The 23,857-nt window shown below is 42.1% G+C and overlaps 1 protein-coding gene across 2 annotated transcripts in view; it reads left to right on the top strand.

The window, feature by feature from the left end:
- Positions 1-23,857, top strand: part of LOC143304254 (uncharacterized) — a 126,964-nt gene that overhangs the window by 46,338 nt on the left and 56,769 nt on the right. The gene's annotated exons all lie outside the window — the stretch shown is intronic.

The following is a 23,857-nucleotide window of genomic DNA, read 5'->3' as shown; positions in this document are numbered from 1 at the left end:
ATTACTTAACGAAATGAGGTTCGACTACGTCTAAATTTAATCTTAATTCTTTTATTTTTTTTAAATTTGCTAAAAATCTCGTGTTATTTTTAGCTCATTAAAAAGCTCATTAAAAAACTCATTAAAGGTTATCATATTCATATATTTATACAAATTGGTGGGAGGATTTTAATTAACGATAGCCTGCGTCCATCGAGGCAAGTGGAATTAAATTTGATCTTGTAATGAAAGTTTGCCAGTTGCACTCTGTGTTTAAACGGTTCGAAGGTATTTAGTGTTTTTTGTAGAAAATCGAGAGCCGCAATGTTATACAGATTGTGAAGCTGTTCGCAAGAGATACGAAAAGTTATGAAGATGGCTACTCGAAAGTTCCCATTAGCCTACTTAATCCAAGTGCGTCGCCCTCAACGACAACGACACTTATACTCACCAGTCTCCACCAAAATATGCAAACTACCCCTATGAGAGGTATTTTTCTTTTCTTTTGATAAAAACAAAACTGTATAATAAGCGATACAGAACTTTGCAAGTATAATCACATAAAATCAAGCGGCGTTAGGTAAAACTTTGGTAAACTTGTTATGAATATCGTAACTTTGATCTTCAAAATATAGTAAATATACCAAAATATACCATCAACCCTTAACGCATACCAAGATAGGACAAGCGATGTCTTCTTATCAAGAAGGCTATTAACATTCTCAAAAAACTGTACGATCTTTTTAATAGTTCCATCGATTAGCATTAATATATTTTTTTTTTAGAAGAATATTATACAATATCGCGGAACATTTTACTCGAAGGATTTTATTAAAGTAAAAAGTACGTCAAAATAAAATTACGCTCTGACCAGAAATTATTAACAGTCACTGTGTACGCTATCATTTCGTAAAAGCGCGTTATAATTAAATTTTATTAAAAGGATAATACCGTTAAACAGTTTCGAGGCAAATACTAAAAGTATCGGATAAGCGTTTTTTCATCCAGCAAAAATTCAACAAGAACGTACTGTAAAATGGTAAGAAACTTCTAAAATCCTTTAATACGTCAAGAAGTTGGCGTTCGAGTCTAAAGTGGAGATAAAAAAATGCTTGTTTTCACCGAAAAGGCGAAAGCTCAAGAGATCGTTTTAAGCGTCTTAAGAAAATTATAGCCCGTAAGCATGGAACGTTGAAAAAGTAAATTCGAAGAACAGAATATTATTTGGAGATTGTTTTATTGGGCATGCGCATAAAGGAGCGCAACCACCTCTCTATGAACGCTTTCTACATACGAAACGGTTGTGTGCTGAACAAACATCGGACTAATCTCGGTTCACTTCTTCCCTCGCGGCCTGCTTTCACGAATCTCCATCCCTGAAACCATCCGTTCATCCCTCGTGGTCGTGGGTTTTTTGACGCTTCTCTCGTGCGATTGAAAGTAAAGGGAGAGAAAAGAATTAGAGCGATGTTCATCGATTAGGGACGAAGGGTGAGAAAGCATACAACAGTGAAATAGCAAACAGAGAACTTTTTAGGCCTTTAGGCTTTTAATCATTTTTGATAACGTTAGAATCCCAAGGGGAAGTGTAACTGGAAGTCCGCTTTACTGCGGAAGGCAGAATTATGAAATGTAAATAAATAAATAAAGTAACTTTAGAATCTTCAATTTTTAATGATTTAAAAATCTCTGATTTTTAATAATTTTAGGATCTTTAAGAGAAGATTAATCTTAATAATTTTGGAATCTATGGACAATTTTCATAATTTCATTGATCGATTAAAATGATTTTTGATTCCAAAAATTAATGTTTCGCGTGAAATTTATTTTTATCAATATCCATAGTTTTTAACAACAAAACACGAGATTCAGTATAAAATAATTTTTGTACCATCGCGCCGGTGTGAAATTTTAAGCATGGACACTGTGTACCTGGAAAATAAGTCGAATACAGAACGTAAAAACGCGTAAAATAGGTTTGAAGTAGAGAAAATGAGGTTTGTAGAATTGTAATCCTGCTGTACCGAGCAGGATTTTTTATTCAAACGAAGTACTTTGTGGTCGAAAGTTTTACGGATTCTAAAGCGATGAGAGCAACAGGTCCCCTACTAAATGTTTCATATTTTTAACTAATTGTTAAGAATTTCAAACGGATGAGATAACCTCGTTAAAGACCGTAGAGAATTTTAAAGTTTGTCGTTTTGTATATAAAATCTGATTATAGACGGTCTCTACTGATACCATCTTTCGGTTTAAATCTTCTTCTTTGCAAATCAATTAAAAATTCTTTCAAATAAAAACTATTTATACTTATGTAAATTATTATGAATTTATAAATATATTTAAATTTGTTGTGGTCAGACACGAAGGCCTAATGTAAAATAAACTGCCTTGCATAACTTACGTGTAATAACAGCTGGACAAATCTTTAATTCTGTGGTTGACGAGGAAAAAAACAAAAAATGTTTATCACGGAAAACGTATAAATATAAACTCGTTGATTCGATAAACGCAACAACGATGAGCCTTTGCGTCATTCTTATGCCAATACTATTGATCGAACTGAAAGAAGCTTTCAACACGTTGAATGCTAGCTTTACAGGGATTACCCGTGGCGCCATAATGAATTTTTTATTATGCGATAAATGTAACGGTGAAATATTATAGGTCTATATTTCATGTATAAATAAATTTATTTTTATATGTTTTATACTGTATTAATTTCGTCACGCCGTTGTAGTAACGATGGTGATAATGAACAATCGACATTTGTTCAAATTTTTTGATTTTATTTTTACCAATCTTGGCACTCCGGTTACCGGTGACCTCCATGGCGGCACCGACAAGTTGAGTGTCGGTGACCGATGACCCCCGTGGCATGTGACATGCTAAAATGAACGCGGTTCCGATCAGTCCTTGAAAAACTGCGTGATTCTCGTTTACAATAACATCATGACAGAAAAGTAATTTCAGATATAAAATATCTCAAGTTTTACAGTTTAGGTGTTAGATGCTGTGAAAAATTGAAATAGAATAAAATTGTCTAAAATATAATAACATAAGTCCAAACGAAACGTTTATGAGTCATTCGCGATTCGATGACGTTAACTAAGCATTACATGCTATTTCCAATGAAATTAAGACAAAGTACTGTATAATTAATTTTATCGTAAACTATGTATCCCATGAAACAATGGAATGAACTGTGAAACGCGAAAACTGGAAAATTTCAATCTTCTCCTTCCATCGTTTTTGAAAGCAGGAAAATCGTAATTCAGAATGGAAACATTGTAAACACGATATTCTGTTCATAGAATTATCAATTCGAGTAGGTACATGATTTATTGTAACGTAAAACCGGACACTAACGATGATCGAGCATAATTCCCTTTCGCATAATTACTCGAGTTCTCTAATAAACGTTCACTAAATCAACCAAGGTTGCTCGTTCGATTGAAACGAAAAACCATTCGAATAAATAGTCTGAACGTTTAAAAAGCGGATCGAGAGGCAAGTTATATCAAGGTTTCCACGAAAAGAACCTACAAACGCCGCTAATAATCGCTGAGAACGAATCACCAACCAAAGCTAACGCGTTTGCCGATCGTGTTACGATAATGACGCGCTACGTCAAACCATTTCGATCTTAGATTTAAGCGAAGTTTTTTCTTCCTAATCTTATATTCATCTATCGGTATATTGATTCTGGATAATGGAAAAAGTCACGGAACTGCGACCGATAGAAACTTGTTAACACGTTGCGAGAATTCTTTTTGTTCTTTCGTCTTATTAGAAGTGGATCAGCGAGTATTGATCGATGAAATAAAGTAATAGATGCAGATGGAGTTTCACTGAAAGATCGTATAACACTGTCGTCTAGTTGATACTTCCATGGACCCAGTTTCGATGGATATACTTTGACGTAAAACGCGACTCATTACTTCCATCGAACCACGTTTACCGTATCGTGCAACTATTTCCCTGGAACTGTTCCATTTATCGCCGGTACTCGTTAAGGAAACACTTCCTGTCCTTGGCTAACCCGGTCGTAGAATGCATCCTGAATGCTCCGTGATATTTTCAGAAATTCTAGGGAATTTGAGGTCACTTGTAATCGTTGTTCGTGACGTTACACGTCTAATACGTGATTCTTGTTTAGACACGGATTGATATAATGCAGCGATTTTCAATTTTTGTTCAACCTACCGCGCGTCTAAACTAATTATCCAGCAAAATTTTGCTAAAATTCTATTGAAATTCTGGTACGTTAAAAAATATATTATATTTGATTTGACATATGCCATATGCTGTATAGCTATCGTTATGTTTATTTTCTTGAACGCGTTCAATTTTTATATATTTTGCTTTAAAAGATAGATTGAGATGTACGAGGTAATGTTTATTCTTTGTAATGTGTTATTTTGTATTGGCACTGTTGGAGGAAAACACTCCACTCTTCCAGGAAAATTCTACGTCTGCTCTACTGTTTAGTTTTCCTGATTTTCGAACCTATTAAGCATTATCTATTACTAAATTAATTTGAAGGGCCTTCCAGACCAATAGCCTTTTCTGGAATATGCCTTGTGTAGATGATGCAGCGAGATGTAAACAAACTGGATTTTTGGAATTATAAATACCATAGGCCCATGGCTTCGGGGCTCTATTGTAATGTCACGCTGCCAGCGTGCAGATCTGGATTAGCATACACTGAACTTATACCGTTATACTCGAATATATTTCTGTTACACATTAACAGAATACAGATAACCCCAACAGGTACAATTTTTCTCCAACGATGTTATTCAAATGGTTCATGTTGTTGACAATTTTTTAATCCGTGAAATTCCTGTTTTAACCATTTTAAAAGATTCAATTTATTTTACCTAGTTGGTCACCGATAACCACCGTGGCAACTAACGTGTCAACGGCGTGAAAAATTAAATTAAAGCAGAATCGTGAAAACACTGTAAATTCCCACCGATAAAAATTCAAAAATAAATGTACCAAACAAATATCGGTCTTTTAAAATCAACGTCTAAAATACATGTACAAATCTCAAAAAGTAGTTTCCACGATTTTCTCCAGGAACTAATAGAACAGCATCACTACTTCCCTTCCAAAATCCAATCGATTCGAAACTCGTCAACTTTCAAAATCCACCTTAGATTCCCATGGAAAACAAACGCAAAAAAAAAATCATTTGTTTGAAGCAATTCAGCAAGGTTAGCCCGCGAAGGGAAACTCAAGATAAAGTGTTTCTCCCTAGTGGGAAGTGTGACGACGGGCCTCCGGCCGCGTTAACGATGACACGTTCACATTTCCGGCACGCAACGTTTGCCTCTCACCTAATTACAACACTTCATCGTTCATCTTTGTTGATGTCTCCAGAAAAAGTTTTAATCGATTAATATTATTGTTATTATTGTTGTTGTTATTATTATTGTTGTTATTATTATTGTTGTTGTTATTATTATTATTGTTGTCGTTGTTGTTGTCGTCGTCGTTGTTGTTGTTGTTGTTGTTGTTGTTGTCGTCGTCGTCGTTGTTATTATTATTATCGTTGTCGTTGTTGTTGTCGTTGTTGTCGTTGTTGTCGTTGTTGTCGTTGTTGTCGTTGTTGTCGTTGTTGCCGTTGTTGCCGTTGTTGCCGTTGTTACTAGTATTGATATAATTTTGTAACGTCTCATGGAGAATCTCTTCGAGTGCCATGAAACATTACAGACGTTGCACAGGACCCGAGCCTAAGATTTGTAGCCTTGATAACCGGCCTCATGAATTATTGATGAGACATTTGAATTCATTTGAATGGCACGGCACGAAATCGCGAAGAAATCTCCGAGTATCGACGAGAGGATATCATCGCCTGACCTATCGTCATCCTCGTGCAATTCGTGAACCTGCATCTCATTTTTCTCTGCTTCTTTATGCCAGTTAATGCCACTAAAACTGCCGCGTAATCGATTCTCTGCTAATTTTGGGGAAGAGTTTGCTTTTTCTTTGACTTTGGTCTTCGCTGAACTTGTTAGCGAATCTGTTTCGCTTTTAGTGGGCGTAAGAAATAATTTAAGTATGGAATTATTTGAATAATCCTTCAGTTGGGTATTATTTTAATAATTTTTCAAATAAGATTATTTTAATGATTTTTTCAAGGGTTGGAATAATTTCAATATTTTCGCAAAAGACATTTTTCTATTTTAAGATCGTTGAACGTTATATAGAATATTTTATACGATCGCTGGCGATTCCTGAACTTGCACGCTATTTCCTTCTTCTTCTTCTTTCTCTCGCGGGTTACATCATTGGAACTTTCGTGAGATCGATTCCTCGCTATATGTTGACTCGTGTGTAACTTTTTCTTTATTCTTTCTAAACTTCGTTATTGAATCTTTTCCTGTCTTAATGAATATAAGAAGGAAGTTAAGTAATGTCAATAGAATTCTTGTATGAGAGATACCAATACATCCTGTTATTAGACTTTCATTATTTAGAAGAATGAAAAAAGAAAAAAATAATGTTAACTCAGAATAAAGATATATCGATGTCTCAAGTCGTGTCATGTGCGATGATTCGAGAAATGAACAAATGTTATATAAATTACTTGAGCTAAGGAGGGCTGTATAATTCCAAAGATATTAAAAATCGTAATTTTCCTCAAACCGCCCTGCAATTATTATTTCACTTAAAAGCTAATTAAATTATACACGATAGTTATTACTAATACACGCGATCGCTCATGGTAATTATATCTTTCAAGTTACGACGAGATAAAAAATTGCTTCAACCTGATAAACTCTATTTAACCAATCGCAAGTTGATTAAAATATTTCCGCCAGGACTTGTTTACAATATCGATTGCAATAATTCCCCATGATCATGAAAAGGAAAAATCGCGTCTCTGTCTCTCCTCCTGTTCCACGTGCGCGATCGTTTTCTTCACGACGTACCTGGAAAAAATCGTCGATACTACAAATAACTGATTTGTTTACTCTTTCGTGTAATATCAATCCATGAGCCAGCTGAGCGTGTCCAACTCGATATTTCCAAGGATACCTGGCTGAAAACGCATAGCAGTAGGGAATAAATGGAATTACAGTTATCGAAAATCGTAGAAAACAAGCCCGAAGAGCTATCTGACGTCCATCGGTGGAATCCACCGAGGAACGGTCGACAAACTTCGGAAATGTGGTCAGTCGAAGCTTGCTTGATCAACAATAAGGGACAGGGCATGTCCTGAAAATTGATCATGGACGAAGGGGAAATAATTAATGTACAATATATCCAGTCCATATACAATGTATTAAAATTACATACGTCATGATTAACGTCTAACTGTTGAAAATGTGATGGCAATATGGGGGAATATTTTTCGTAATTGACAGAAAAGCTTTAACCATTTAATCATCGTTTATATAGATTTCATAAAAAATTCAAATGTTCTATAATTAAGTAAATAAATTGCGATTAATTCACGTTTAACATGATATCAACGTACATTTCGATCGAATAAAAACAAACTTAATTTTACTAGCTAAAAATGTGCTTAAGGTAAAGTTAGTCCTACTAAAAGTTAGTCACAGATTAAGATCATCGAATTTTATTGCATTCTAAATCACCTTATTTTGACGATTCGATATGCGTACGAAGAAACATGAATATAAACATACATACAAAGAGACATATGCTTATGTGCATGCATGTATGTACGTGTAAGTACCGTACATGTATGCACGTGTACCGTTCAACGGTACAGTCACCTGTTTTTATGCCGCAGATACAAGTAATTAACACCGTATGAGTTGTTATTCGCCTTCAAGACAGATTAATTACAATGCAACTTGTTCAGAACAATTTGAAGCAGTTATAGAATGTTGACATTTCGACCACACATGCACGCTGCTGTACAAGGAATTGCTTCATACGCGAGGAATTGCACTGTCCTCCTCGCGCGCACGGCTTCTCCGAATCTCTTTCATCCACAATAAATTATTTCCTTTTACAAACAAACCATCCATTTTAAAATCGTATTTAGCGTCGATGAAATTTTAATTACTCGCCGTGAAAACGTCGCGATTGTTTTCGACACCCCTCTTTGCCGGGGCAAGAAACGATACAATCAAGAATTCCTTCGTATACGGAAAAGAGGGTCATACGCGCACGCCATAGCTGTACATTTCTACGTCTTCCCTTTTTTACCGACGAATCACGTAATTGTTGCGTTCTAACATTCTAAAATTGGACCAATCAACGATCCTTTAATTACTCGTCACGGAGACTTGGCAATTGTCTTCGACACGTGCCTTTGCCAGGACAAAAATTATTCCATCAGAAATTCCAGATTCTACGGATAAGAAGGACACGCGTAAGAACGTCGTTTCCGTCATCCTGGTAACTAATTACTGATTCTTGTTCGTTAATTGCACGATTTCTCGAGATTCTCGAGAAAAAAAGAAGAAGAAAAAAAGGAACAAGAAGTAAAGGAAAACGATTCATACGCATACTACATAAAACTGATCGAATCATTTGAAAAATCCAAGCTGGCTCGAGGGCATTTTTTATCGAGAACGCCGGTGTAGTATCAACGTAGCGTCGTTTTTAAACCCAAACTAGCGAGGCGCTCCTTCAACTCCTTCGTATTCATTTTCTCAACATACTCACCTTCGTTACAATCACGCTCAGCTCTCTGTACATTTTCTAAATCTCGTTGACCGGTTAGCTCTTCACCGCCCGTCGATCCCTTACGATACGATTGTCCAGCCCTACACGCCCGATTCAGCCTTGCAATCAGCACTGACCTCGCACCCGATATAGGGAGGTTCATTCGCGCGAGCTTATTCCTCAGCTCCTCCAGCGTCGAACCCTCTTCACCCGACAATCGTTCGTCCCCGACGTTTGCCATTTTTCACACTACACAAACTTAAACAGTCAACGATATCGTCTTTTACCGCACCGCGTACCGGTAAATTCACAACTAGCTCGAATGGCTCTGTTAAACCGTTTCGTTTTCTGTCTTGTCCAATCCCGGACGAGCCCCCAAAAATATGTAATATCGTGATGTAATATGTTTACAAAAAGTGGACAATAGAGATGTTAATCAGACAGAAAAGACGATTGTGGCTTAACTTGAACTATTCATACCAAACGTACAGAACACAGCGCAATCCACACTCTCTCGGCAACGCCACTCGCAACCTCCGTCTCCGCTCGAGTCGCACACTCGGCTCCTCGACTCGCACTCTGTTTCCCGACTCGCGCTCTCCTCCTCGACTAACCCTCTCTGGCCGTTGTCGCATTCTGTTGCCCTTTTCCTAGGCCCACCGCACACGTGTTCTGCAGACGCTCGTGGCCAGGGTCACGTAGGTCTTTTCCACGAAACTATGCACTTGAAAAGACCGATGACACATTGATGGGCCCGACGGCGCCTCGGCTCTCGCGACACTGTTCATAGTTCGCCCGATATTTCCCAGGCCTTTCATCCACGATACTACATTTATATCCAAAACCACCCACTTTTTTATATTCACCCTTTAGTTCGTCTAGTTCACATTGAAGGGCAGATTATTTGTCCTTGTGGTTCAAGAACTACATTTTATCTCTTTTGCATCTTTAGCTCCAGCTTCACGTTCCTCCATTGAATTACTAACACATGAATTAAGTTTGGCCTTTTTTTTTTTGTTCCAGCAAGTCAACTTCATATTTATGACTTATGTTATTTCTTCTAATTTTATTGTTAGTTCTTCAATTTGTATTCCAAAAGATTGAACTCTTTTTACCTGCGTGCGTGTGTGTTTTTCTTTTTTTTGTAACTCGTCGAGTTGCAATTCTAATTTTTGCACTTCCTCCTTCATGTTCTCTATGTGCTTCTCGAACTCTTGTGCCGTCCTGTCTTTGTCGAAACATTCTACTTGAAGATCAGCGAGTTGATGCTCGGGATCGTAATTCAATTTTTGGTCGTTAGCAGTAATAAGCTCACGTAACTTCACTTTTGAACTTGATCTTGTTTGGTCTTGATTGTGTTTTCGTGGTGCTTGTGGTGTTCTAAAAGTAATCGTCACGTTGCTTGCATTTTTAGTGCACATTGATACACTGCACTCTGCACAGGCAATGCTTTTGTTGTCATGAAATCTCTCTAACCTTTCAGTAACAAAACCTTTTATTTTATTATTTAATTTTGGATCATGCGCCCCTGGTGAAGATACATTATGTGTTCTCTTTACCTTTATTATGCACACGTTTTCCTTTTGCTCTCAATTTTTCGATCATCTTGTGCTGTTCTATATATTGTGTTCTTATGTTCTTCGCATATAAATCCTGTCGATTGATTTTATCTTTCAGTTGAGGTACATGTTTAATTCTTTACCTTTTTTTTTTATGGATTTCTTGATAATCTTTTAGAAGTTGCTCGTTATATTTGGAAAGCTTTCTCACTTCGTCTTCAGCTGTTTCCTAACGGGATTTTTCTTCTTCAAGTTTTTCTGTAATCATTTTTTCTAAACTTCTCCATTTATTCTGTTCTTCTTCGAGTAATTCATTACGTTTCGGTATCTGGCTATCTTTTCCTTTAAAACATTTTATTTTATCAGAGAGTTCTCCTATTTTCAAACTTGCTTCATTTAAGGTAACTTTATGAATTTCCGATTGATGCTTTAACATTTGATGTAAGTCTTCTACTGCTGTTTCACGTTCTTTCAACTGTTCATTAAATTCGTTGTTTAGCATATCCACTCGAGAAATTTCGAGTTCTTGAGCATCGTTTCTTCTTTTAGAAATTTGGCTTATTTTCTCTCGCCTGCTGCTACATGTTGCTGTCATTTTATCAACTTCTTTCTTCTTTTTTTTCTTTTTTTTTTTGAACTTAAAATCTTGATGTAAGGTTTGTGTTTCACTATATGATTTATTATTATTAACTAGTTCAACATTATTCTCAGTAGATTTTTTTTCGCGTGATTTTTATACTTATTTAAATAGTTTAACATGAGCAAATGCATCGTACGTCAGATATACCATTTTTAATAAATTGTCGCCTTTACAACTCGAGTTACCTCTGAACGAGTCGCACGATTGATCAATAAGCCATGAGTAATTATGCAAATTCAGTTTTTTTTTCATCTATTTATTTGAATATTATAATATTATAGTCTTATGATATTATAAGACTTTACATTGAATATTTTATTAAAATTGTAAGTTTTTCATAAACGCTTCAAAATCCACAGTCTATTGATCAACTCCTCTATCCTTTCTCTTTTTCCTCACTAAAATAGATAAATTCCTAATGTAGTTCGTGGATAATATTTTTTTTTTTTTTCTAAAGCAAATCACATTTATCATCTGATATATTTTTTGAAATAATTTCTGTCTGTACATTTTCTTCTTTTTCCTTACTCCTCTTTCTCTTTCTAATGAATTCTTTTTATTCCGTGAAATAGTTTTTGTATATTCAATTTTGTTAAGTGCAATCCTTATTTCTGATAACTTACTTTTATTAGATAATTCTTGTGAATCTTCTACTACATCTTCCATATCATTTTGAGTGCGGCTTCTACCTTCAGTAAATTTAATATCTTGAACCGTATCATTAATTTCAATAGCTCTTTCGGTATCAAGTAAATCGCACTTATTATTTAATATACCTTTTGAATTGACTTCTGTCTCTGCAGTTTCTTCTTTTGTATCTTCTTCGAGTTTTTTTTGTTCTTCTAATCCACCCTTCTCATTTTGTAGGATCTTCCTTGTATCTTCATCTTTTTTAACTTCGACTTTATCCGATCTCCTAGGTCTGCCTCTATGTTTCGCTTCATCAGTTGCTATTATTACACCCGTTACTGCATTATCATTTTCTACAGATTTATACCTATCGCTATCACTAGCTGTGTTCGTTAAAAGAACTTCCCTTCGTTGACGAGTATCAGTTGTTTCGTTTTCACTATCTGAAATTGATTTTCGTTTAACACCTCTCTTTTCTTCTTTGGCAAATTTATTTTCTACATTTTCCGATGCCTTTTGTTTATTAATTATTTCAGACTTGTCTTCGATTAATTTCGTCTTTAAAGCGCTTCGCAAAATTTTATTTGTGTTTGATTGTCTGGTTTGATTATAAACAATTTCTTCAAATTTTGGCGAAGTAGCAGGCTTTGCAGCAACATTATAACGACTGCTCCGTTTACTACTATCTAACATAGATGGAGATGGATTCTTGTCATCTTTATTCTCTAAAGACTTCTCTTGTGTATTAGCATCTAAATTTCTCGACATAAGATCTGCTGACGTTTTTGATTCTGTAGTGTCACACGCATTTTTCGCTGTCATCATTTGGTCTTCTTCTATAAGCAAATGTTCATTATTGTAAGCATTATCTCTTGCTTTTTGTATGGATTCTAATGATATATTTTGTTCAACGTTGTCTATTGATTTTGTATCATTTTCAGCAGTTGATTTACTAACTGCTTCTAATTCCTTCGTTTCAATTTGGTTTTCTTTATTTGTATCGCCGTCCAAAATATTTCTCATTGAAATATTATCCTTCTTGTTATGATCTTTTTCTGCTTCTCCTAAACTTTTACTTTTTTTGTCAAACCATTCTTGTAAATTTTGAGTATCTTGTGACGAAGATGGTGACAAATCATTATACAATACTGCAATATCTTCTTTCCTTCGTTTCACAGACTCTTTCTGGTATTCTATTGAGCTATTGACATCAAACATTAAGTCTGTTTTAATGAAAATATAATCCTGTGAAGCGGTGTCAATTGATACTTTCTTTTCATAAGAATTTTCTACATTAGACTGCAATTCTTTTAAAAATTCTTTCAAAACCATTTCTTCATTTCCCACAGTAACGTCTGTTTTCTCCAAGCTTTTGTTCAAATTATTAGAAACTAAACTACCCTGATAACTCCGACTAGTCGCTGCTTTAATAGTCTCCTTTAACAGTTTTCTTAAATTGATTTCGTTCTGCTTCTGCATAGCGTCTAGTATGGCCCGAATACTTGGATCCACACCAGTAGCCATAGGGCTAACAGAAGATGTGTCTTCTGATTTTTTGCTCATGGTGGTTATTGTACTGTTGTTGGAGTCTGTACTAGCGAAGCTATTGCGACGAGTACGATAATATTTAAAAGAATCCAGTTCTTTACCTGAATATTCTTCTTTTCGTGACCAGTTTCAATTTTGGTGATGACCGTAGTCCGCTTTCCGTAGAAATCGTTTTCACGCAAAGTGAGCTGATCTGCAGAGGTCCGCTGATCCCTCAATCTTCAATGATGCACGTATGCCGAAATGCGTAATTTCGTTTTCTTGAAGTTGATGGATCCTGGCACGGATCGCCAAAATGTCACGTAAAGTTGGTACTTGGGTGGTAGTAAGAAGGCTGAGTCGTAACCCAACTACTTATTTTCCTTTATAAAACTTTATTATAAACACAAAATAACACCGAACCGGAGAATAGGGGTTGTATGAGTACAGCAACTAGAAGAGGAACAAGAACTGCCCGAGCTGGGTGAAGTCTCGGTTTATATACGTTTTGGTTTTAGGATGTTGAGGGGCTAGGTGTAGGTTATGATAGTCGGTCGCCTCGATCGCCTCGCGCTCGTCGCAGGCTTCGATGGCGTCCAGGGGTAAGAGGAGGAGAATAGCAGCCACAACCCCGGAGGTGTCCGAAGAGTTGGAGGCGCAGATGAGGACGAGCTCCCCGGCGGACATCAGCGCGGGCCTGACGATGCACGTGTCCGAGATAATGCACGTCGCGACGACGTCGTCAAACCTCAAGGGGACCTACATCAGATCCCTGAAGAACGCGGCGAGCTACATCACCGCCGCCTGGAACACGGAATCCTCGAGGAGGACGAGGCCAGCGCGAGACACCGACACGAGGCTGTCCGTGCTGGAAGAGAAGAACGCAGCCCTCCGCCAGGAACTGAGGAGACTGGCTGCACGCGTCCACGAGTGCCCGCGATGCACCGACGCGACGCCCGAATACGTCCGTCCTCCGCGGGAAGGGGGAAACGACAGGACGTGTCTAGACGCCCTGGAAAGAGTAGTCCGAGAACTAGGACCTTCCATTCTCAGGACCGTGGAGGAACGATTCGGGGGCACACGATTGCAACACACCCCCGAAGCACGACCGAGCAAGGACCGCTCCGTCGATCCCCGCGCTGCCCAAACGACGTCGCCTCCAAGGGAGCAGGAGGACGGGGGATGGGAACTGGCAGAGACGAAGAAGAAAAGAAGGTGAAGGGGGAAGAAGACGAATGGGTCGAAGACAGCCGCCGCCGCCGTCGGAGGAGAGGCGGCGAGGAAAGGACCGACCGCGCCACCACCGACGCGAGCACAACGGCAGCAGCCCCAGCCCGGCAGGACTACAGGCGCACCGAAAGCGAGCGCCCCCGCAACGCAGAAAGGACCACCGCGGACACCCAAGGCGGCCACGCCCCCTCGCGCACCGCGAACATCCGCGGTGACCCTGACGTTGAACGAGGGAACGAGGATGTCGTACGCCCACGTCCTGGAAGCATCCAGAACGAGGATCCCGCTATCGGAGCTCGGCATGGAGCGCTTAGAGATGAAGAAGGCGATGACGGGTGCCATCATAATCCAAGTCCCCGGAGACAAGGACAGGGGAAAGGCGACGCTACTGGCGACGCGTCTGGCCGAGACGCTGGACCCGACGGCGGTGAGAATCGCCACACCGACCAGGATGGCGGAGCTACGCGTGACCGGGATAGACATCTCGGTCAAGAAGGAGGAGCTGCGAAGAGCACTGGCCTCAGCGGCAGGATGCGGCAGCGCGGAGGTGCAGGTGGGCGAGATCGGCGCCACCAGAGGCGGCCTCGGGTCGGCATGGATCAAGTGTCCGGCAGCAGGAGCACGCAAGCTGGCCCAGGCGGAGAAGATAGCCCTGGGCTGGTCAACCGCGAGGATAAGGGCCATCCCGAAGCGGCCGTTGCAGTGCTTCAGGTGCCTGGAACTGGGGCACGTACGCGCCACCTGCGTATCCGGCGAAGACCGAGGACACCTGTGCTACAGGTGCGGCGGGAGCGGACACCGCGCCAGAGACTGTCCTGCGTCCGCTCCCAGGTGCCCCCTGTGCGAGTCGCTCGGGGCGCCCGCGAATCACAGGATGGGCGGAGAGGCATGCACCCCCCCCCCCCCCCCCGCAAGTCAAGAGGAAGAGACCGATCCGCCAACCAGCAGCAGCAGCAGCCGCGGAAGGGATACCAGGAAGCGCCGCCGAACCAGCAGCGGCGGATGGCCGGGAGGAGGCCATGGAGGTGACCGCATAATTCAAGCGCCTGCTGCAATGCAACCTCGGTAGGTCGAGAAGAGCGCAAGATCTGCTCCTCCAGACCATCCGGGAGAACGAGGTCACCCTGGCGGCGGTGGCCGAACCGCATCGCATTCCCGACTCGCCCAACTGGATCGGGGACCTGGACGGATCCGCGGGGATAACGTGGACGTCAGCCTCGGGCGTCCTGCTGGACCGTGGCAGCGGCTTCTTCGCGGTCGAGTGGCGGGGAGCAGCGGTGGTGGCGGTATACGTCTCCCCGAACATCGACCTGGCCGCGTACGTCGACTTCCTGGATCGAGTCGGCGAGTGCATCGGAAGATGCCTCCCCCGCCAGGTACTCGTCCTCGGGGACTTCAACGCCCACTCGACGCAATGGGGAAATCCCAGGACCAACTCCCGAGGAGGGATGCTCACCGATTGGGCAGCGGGTCTAGGGCTCCTGCTGGCGAACAGGGGCTCGGCGAGCACCTGCGTGGCGTGGAGAGGATCCTCGGTAGTGGACATCACGTGGGCTACCCCGGAGCTGCTCAGGCGAATTCACGACTGGAGAGTGGCCGAGGGGGTGGAAACGCTGTCCGATCACCTCTACATACTGATGGAGGTGACCCTGGGGGCCGAAGACGACGCCGGGAGACGACGAAGACCGGGAGAAAACCGTCGCCGCCCGCCACCGCGATGGCGTCTCAAGGAGAGGGACAAGGAGATGCTACGGGCGGCCAGGATCGTGTCCGCCTGGAGCTGGGACGCCCGACGGACGACCGAGCAGGGAAGCATCGACGAGGAGGCGGAGGAGCTCCGAAGATACATGACCGCGGCGTGCGACGCCTCGATGCCACGCTCCGTCCCGGAGGCTGGACGCGACCAGGGAACGTACTGGTGGACTCCGGAGATCGCGGAGATGCGAGAGAACTGCGTTCGGGCCCGCAGAAGATTCCTAAGGGCCCGTCGTCGCAGACTGACGCGCGACGAGGAAGAGATCTCCAGCTGCTACGAGGAGTACAGAGAGGCGAGACGCACGCTTCAGCGGGACATCAAGACCGCCAAAGCTCGGTGCTGGACGGAGCTGATCGAGGAGGTCGAATCCGACCCGTGGGGACGGCCCTACAAAATAGTCATGAAGAAGCTACGACCTTCGGCGCCCCCGCTGACCTCGGACATGGATCCGGCGTTGTTGGACAACGTCATCGGGACGTTGTTCCCGCCGGAAGACACGGACGCGAGCCAACTGGCGCCACCCTCCCCCTCCGTCGACGACGACGAGGAGGCGGCGACGACGACGACCGCAACGGGATGGAGCGAAGAACTGCGAGTGACCGACGAAGAACTCTTCGAAGCAGCCAGGAGGACGGCATCCCGCGACGTGGCGCCGGGCCCCGACGGAATACCTGGCAGAGCGTGGGTGGAGTCGATCGTCACCATGGCTCCCCGCCTGCGACACCTGTTCACCAGATGCCTGGAGGAGGGCGCCTACCCCCGGACATGGCGGACGGCCAGGCTGGTCCTACTGCGGAAAGAGGGCCGCCCGCCGGACTCGCCGTCCGCGTACAGGCCGATATGCCTGCTGGACGAGGTGGGCAAGATGCTCGAAAGGATCATCGCCGCCCGGCTGGAGGCCCACATGACCGAGAGGACGCCCGGATGGCACGACAGCCAATACGGATTCCGCCGCGGCCGCTCGACCGTGGACGCGGTGAAGAGGCTGAAGACCATGGCCGAGGACAAAGTCTCCCGAGAAGGGGTGGCAGTGGCGGTATCGCTCGACGTCACCAACGCCTTCAACTCAATGCCCTGAGCCAGGATCGTGGAAGCCCTGCGACACTTCAAGGTCCCGGCGTACCTAGTAGGGATCATCCGAGCGTACCTGACCGACAGATACATCGTCTACGCCGGGAAGAACGGGGAGGAAAGAAGACGGATCGAGCGCGGCGTTCCGCAGGGGTCGGTGTTGGGACCGATGCTCTGGATCACGGCCTACGACTCCGTCCTCCGATGTCCGATGCCCCCGGGAGCAGGCATGGTGTGCTACGCCGACGATACCCTGGTCCTGGCCGGGGGACGGTGGTGGCACGACACGGCGAATCGCGCGGAGGACGCCGTGGCGTGCGCGGTACGCGCCATTCGGAGGCTCGGCCTGACGGTGTCGCCGGCCAAATGCGAGGCACTGTGGTTCTTCGACCAGCGACGAAGAGAAACATCTCCTCCCGGACTGTCGGTGAACATCGGCGGAGAAGAGGTCCCGGTGAGACGCCAGATGAAGTACCTGGGTCTCACGATCGACAGCGGGTGGACCTTCGGACCGCACCACGAGCAACTGGTCCCGAAGGCGACGGCCGCAGCCAACGCCTTGTGCGGCCTCCTACCGAACATCGGCGGAGCAGGATCGAGAGTCCGCCGACTCTACGAGGGAGTAGTTCGGTCCCGAGTCCTCTATGGGGCACCCGTCTGGGCCAGAAGCTTGACGGCCAGTCGCCGCAGCCTGACACTGCTGCGGAGGCTGCAGAGGACGACCGCCATCCGCATAGCGAGAGGCTACAGGACGACGTCGTACGCGTCGGCGACAGTGCTGGCGGCGTCCCCTCCGTTCGAGCTTCAAGCCCTGGCGCTCGAACGCGTATACGAACACCAGAGGAGCCCGACGCCATCGACGGCCAGCCAGCCGGCCCCGAACATCCAGGAGGAGGCGAGGAAGGAGACATGGGAACGATGGCGCTCAAAGCTGATCCAGGAGGACGCCGCGCGGCCGCACCGGGCCGTTCGCGCCGTGCTTCCCAACTGGGAGGCCTGGAGGGATCGAGGCGGAGCGCCGCTGACCTTCAGGATGACGCAGGTGCTCACCGGCCACGGAGTATTCGGCGAGTACCTGCTAAGGATTCGACGAGAGGCGACGTCCATCTGTCACCACTGCGAGGAAGAGGAGGACACGGCGCAACACACGCTGGAGTTCTGTCCGGCGTGGGCGGAACCACGACGCGTCCTACGACTCGAAATCGGCGAGAGCTTAGCCCCCGAAGTGGTCGTCGCGGCCATGCTCAGAGGGCGCCAGGAGTTCGCCGCCATCCGCACTTACTGCGAGCAGGTCATGCTGGCGAAGGAGCGGGCGGAAAGAAACCGGGAACGAGCCCGCGATCCGTCCAGGACATCGCAGCACCCGAGGAACACAAAGCGCCACAGGGGCGCGACGCCGCCACCGGCGCCGCCGCGGCCACCGTAGAAGCGTGAAGAACCAGGAAGAGGCGTCAGGGGACGGGGTCCCCAGGATGACGCAGCAGGAGCGAGGCGCTAGGGGGGCGTGGTCCCCCCCCCCCTAGCGGTCCAAGAAGAGCAGGACGCCTCCCTTCGACGAAAGGAGAGATAGACGCCCGGGGATAACCGGTAGTAATTCGGGAGAGATCCCGGGTACATCTCGACTCAGGCGTCAGGACAGGCCACCGTGGAGTTTTAGTCGGTAAGAGTCCGACACTACCCGCTAGCGGGTGTTCGTGAGGATTTCTCCACGAAAAAAAAAGAGGTGTAGGTTATGATGTAGAAAAGTGTCCGAAGGTCGGGGGTCCATATCCTATCTCTGATGTGGACGGAGGTGCGTCACAGCCTTGGTGTATGCTATGATGATAAGGTGGTGATGTGTCCAAAAGTGTCCGAAGGTCGGGTGTCGATGTATTATCACTGATGTAGGTTGAGATGTGATTGATGTCACAAGAGCTTGGTCGAATATTAACTTTCAACAACTCTTTCCAAACTCACCAGTCACAAGCCACGGTTTACTGGATACATCTTTTTGGAAAATCCTTTTTAGATTTTCGTACAAGGAACATGGTTTGTTTGACAAGGGATTTTCTTTTGAAGCAATTAGGGGTCACAAAAAGGTCTTTTTGTTAGGTACCTTATCAATAAAAATGATTTATTAATGACGTAACTGGAACGAATACTAACGAATTTAAATAGAATCGACGACCCAATGGAATATATCTTCTTTTCAATTTTCATAAATCGAAAGCCCTATGGATACGTGTAAATGTTTCTTTTACTCGTAGTAAATTATTATTATTCTATTATACGTGTGTAGACTACAGAAGGACCATACTAATAGGCACCAACAGCTTTCATCTAACATAATATTTTCATGGAATCTTATAATCATTTTCGCCTCATTGTCTCCAAATAAGTCGTATTTAACAACATTTCGAATTTCGATTTGTTGAAAAAGCCGCTCAATTTGATGCACAAATTTGACTTCGCAAATCGCCTTTTTGTACTCCCCGTACTGGCGAGAACGAAGATAAATGTTCGGCACTGAGCTACTGCTCAGTTGCTACGAGTTAATCCTCGTTTTGCTTCAAGTAAATGAAACGCTCTAATCTGTAAGACGTCCATAAGATTCGGTTGACGGTGGCTGTTTCGTGTTAATCGGTGTCTCAATTTTCTAATTTAATTATTGTGCTCGATTTAATGACATGGCGATCTGGTCCAAAAAAAAAAGTGACTCCTTTTTTTGCTTTGATATAAGATTTTTATTTTTACGTATGAAATATGGCGAAGAAGTAGTGGCCTCTCTTTTATCGATGTAATCATATTAGGGGAACGCAGTAAATGGCTTCTGCAATATCATTGAACTATTCGTATCCCTCGATTAATCAAGTTCCCCTAGGTCAGTGGTTCTCAATTCTCGCAGCGTTTATCGATTAAAAAATAGTTCTAAATCTTCTTCGATTTTCTCCAAAGAATTTTCAAATTGAATATTTAAGACAACATTTAATGAATTCAAATTGAAACGCCTTATTTTATCACGTAAACGATAATTAGGAAAGAGAAAGAATTCGTATTCTATATAGAATATATATTCCATGCAAAGTGTTCCAACAATTTTTAAACCTTTACAAATTTTCCATAACATACTAAAGGAATGTCAGTAATTTGTCATCTCAGTATGCCAATTTCCTTAAATTATGCCAATTGCCAATGTATGCCAATTTGTATAAAATTTAAATCTACCTTTTATTGGTAATTTAAAAATCATTACTTTCTTCAATAATATAGGAAATAATACCTTAAAAATTGCTCAAGAAATACGCAAAATGCGTCGAAGGTAACCTAGCCAAAAAGATAATAAATAAATAAATAAAAAAGAAATAAATGAATTTAATAGTAAACACGTGGGTACTTGTTGAAATTTGCACCATTTGAAGCGAGCAAACCGTTCGAAAGGAAAACACGTTCAGCCGCCAGAGCTGTGGAATTGAGATCACTTAATTCCGTTTGAATCCATCCATTCTCGTTTAATGGCCTATTTGTTTTCAATATCATATCATTTCCAAACATATCGTTCCCGAAAGGCGAAACAAAATGGCAAAACAAATGTGAATACATATCACGAGCGAAGCAGAAGTGCGAAGGTTCTTCGGAACGATAATAATAAAATTGCATGGGAACTATGGATGGAATACAAGGCAAAGGTGTAAATGGTATTATAAGCTTTGAAACGACCGTATGGAACGAGAAAAAATTGATCAAAAAATTGAGTTAAGCCCTTTGAAGCTAGGAACAACACGCTTTGATGTTTTGTTTAAAAGAGAGAGTTACGCAAAAATTGTATAGGTATTCCCTGAAGGTAAATCAGATTTTGTTGCCGAGTAAATAAACGAGATTTCAAGTTTCTTTCGAATATTACAAATTTAAAGGTTTTGGTGGCATTTTATCATTAGTTCTATGATAATACAACTTTTTCATGAATTCTTTTATTATAAAAATATTACTTCTAAAATCCCCGCTTTAAGGGACCAAATCACATGGCTAAAATTTTTAATCTTTTTGATAGATAGTCGCTGTTGATACTTGACCGAGTATGGTCATATAGTCGGTTAAATAAAATTTCCATCCTTTCAAATATATATTATATTCGTCAGTGGTAAATGTTATCTGTGTTGGCATAGTGAATAAATATATTGACGTTCCGTGTTTTAATCAGCAGAATCGTAATCAATACGTGTTTTCTATGTGTATAGAGTGCTAAAAACTTACTTGTTATAGCCGTGGGAGATGGTGATCTGTTATAAAAAATGGATCACAAAATTGATCTGGAGTATAATTTTCAAGGACAACAGTTTTAATTGCGTCATAAAGTTCTCATGACGAGGAAACAGAAATGTTATAGTCCTTACATGGATATAACATGTTCTTTTGGAAAAAGCTGTTTAAAATTTCATTAACCTTTACTCTGTATTTATTATGTTGTTGAAAGTATGTTTCAAATAACAGTTAATATAAGCATCAAAATAAATAAACAACAATTAATTAGATAATAGATCGTAATAATATAATATAATGGGTGTAATAATAAATAATAAAGCTTAGAAAATGTGCTCTTGATGAAGCCGGTGAAAATTATCCTTTGTTCCGTGGTATATATAGGGTAAAACGAATGGTAGACCGCAGCATAGTGGTTTCCAACGATCCACACTTGTTCTAATTCCTCACTCAACGTCTTTCGTGTCCATTGACGTAGAAAAAAGTAAGTTATTGTAATATCGGAATATATTAAAGGTGTAATTTTGTCCGATTAATTATAATTTATTAATAATGGATTGAAAATACAGATATTAGTTAGACAGAGAAACGATGTTTGATTAACAGGAAAACTAAATGCAACGCTCGTATTTACATCAAATAACTTGACAACTATTTGGTAACTCTCTCTCTCTCTCACTAGCAACTCTAACACTCGACACACTCGCAACTCAATTCTAACGACTCTATGCTTCGACGTCTCGATCAACTCTGAACCTCGCCAATGCATTCCTGCTCGGTCCTGCACACACACACACACACACTTTTCGGCTCACATACTCTGGCCTCTCGATTGCCACTCCTTGAAATATGAAACCGTACTTCTGTTTTGACGCTGCTTATCTTTTCTCGCGTCACTGTTACTAGGCGCTCTTGGATGTAAACAAACCACAAAAAGACGGCGTACACGGTGTTTTCTAATTTCAGCCGATCTCCAATCAAAGCTATTCTACGATATTACATTATCGTATAATAATAAGCTTTTAATCGTTTAATAATAACTCGTCAAGTAGAAATTCCACACGAAGCATTGTGAAGAATAATACTTGAAGAAGATCTATGTTCTTACGAGATTGGCTGTGTACAAGAACTTTGTTGGATAGATTGTATCGTTTGACGAAAATTTTATTGTTGAAAGTTCAGAAAGTTGGAAAGAAAACCCACGCTGTCTCGAAGATATCTTGTTTTTCAGATGCTGTAAATTGACAAATAACTACATATTAGTATTGACATTATTTGATGTCATATCTGACCTTAAAGTATAAATAAAATCAATCTAGGAATTAATGAAATTTCAAACATTTTTTCTAAGAAAACAGAAGTTTTGTTTCTCCTAATGAGTATCACATGATGCAATAGAAAAATAATTTGACATTGAAAATCGTGTCAAGATCAATTTCGAAGCTATAAAATCGTCTTAAAAAAACGCCGTGATAAAAAATTTTTTGACACCTTGTACAAAGGTGTATATCAACGTAAGTGTACCTGTATGTCTATATTCGAGATTATTTATCTATTCAAGATAGCAAAGTAAAAATACTATATAGAGGATTTAATTAATGTGTGGATCAACGTATGTTACGTCGCGTAACACTCCACCTAGCCCAGGCCACACACCGCGGGCAATGTGGCAACCAGATGTCTTCGGATACTCGCAGCGTATCCTCCATAGTTTTAAGCACCGTCCATAAATCTTATAGATTTCCTAGAAAAGGTCCTTTAAACAAAACAAACATCTGGTTCCGAAGAATTTCTAAACACTATTGTCTACCACGGCTGGACAAGGGAAAGCTGGTTTTTCTCACGCACGCTGCAACTTTCCTCCCACTAACCACTTTCTCTCGAGGGCGGTTAAGACCCTTCGTTCAACCAATTAAAAACGAAGCCTATTCCCTCACTCTCCTAAATAACATCGGCACCAACAAATCCGATGGTCCCGTGCGCTAGACACACTCATCCTTAGTTTTCCTCCGACACATCATCGTCTCCCAAGACGTACTGATTTCACATCCTTCGAACGGTCAACATCCTTCGAGCGAGTATACACACCCGCAGATCAGTCACTCACTCATCTCGTACATACGCACCAGTGTAACTATCCTCGTTATATGTTGTGGAATAAACGGTGAAATATAACTTACTACTGTGTCATATTCAATCAACCACCTCTGTTATCTTAACCGAAACAGGGGAACGACTACTTCGCGGCGTCGATTCACCGAATCGTAGCGAGAATTTACGCCTCTCGCTGACGCGTTTTCCTCGCGACCGCGTCTCTCCGCGAACGGTCGTAACAACGTATGTATCACTATATGTAACAATAATATTGACTGTATATGCACGCGTGTAATAGAAGATTTTCGGTTTACAATGTTTATGACACTGATATAAAAATACCATATAGAGGATTTAATTAACGTGTATATCTACGTATATATCTGTAATATCGTGATATAATATATTTACAAGAAATGGATGATAAGAAATTAGTAATAATTCACAAAAAAGGGATATTGTAGTAGGAATATTATAAAA

Source organism: Bombus vancouverensis, unplaced genomic scaffold (genome assembly GCF_051014615.1).
Source record: "Bombus vancouverensis nearcticus unplaced genomic scaffold, iyBomVanc1_principal scaffold0028, whole genome shotgun sequence".
In the NCBI taxonomy this organism is placed as follows: Eukaryota; Metazoa; Arthropoda; class Insecta; order Hymenoptera; family Apidae; genus Bombus; species Bombus vancouverensis.
This window is presented reverse-complemented; position numbering and strand designations above follow the sequence as displayed.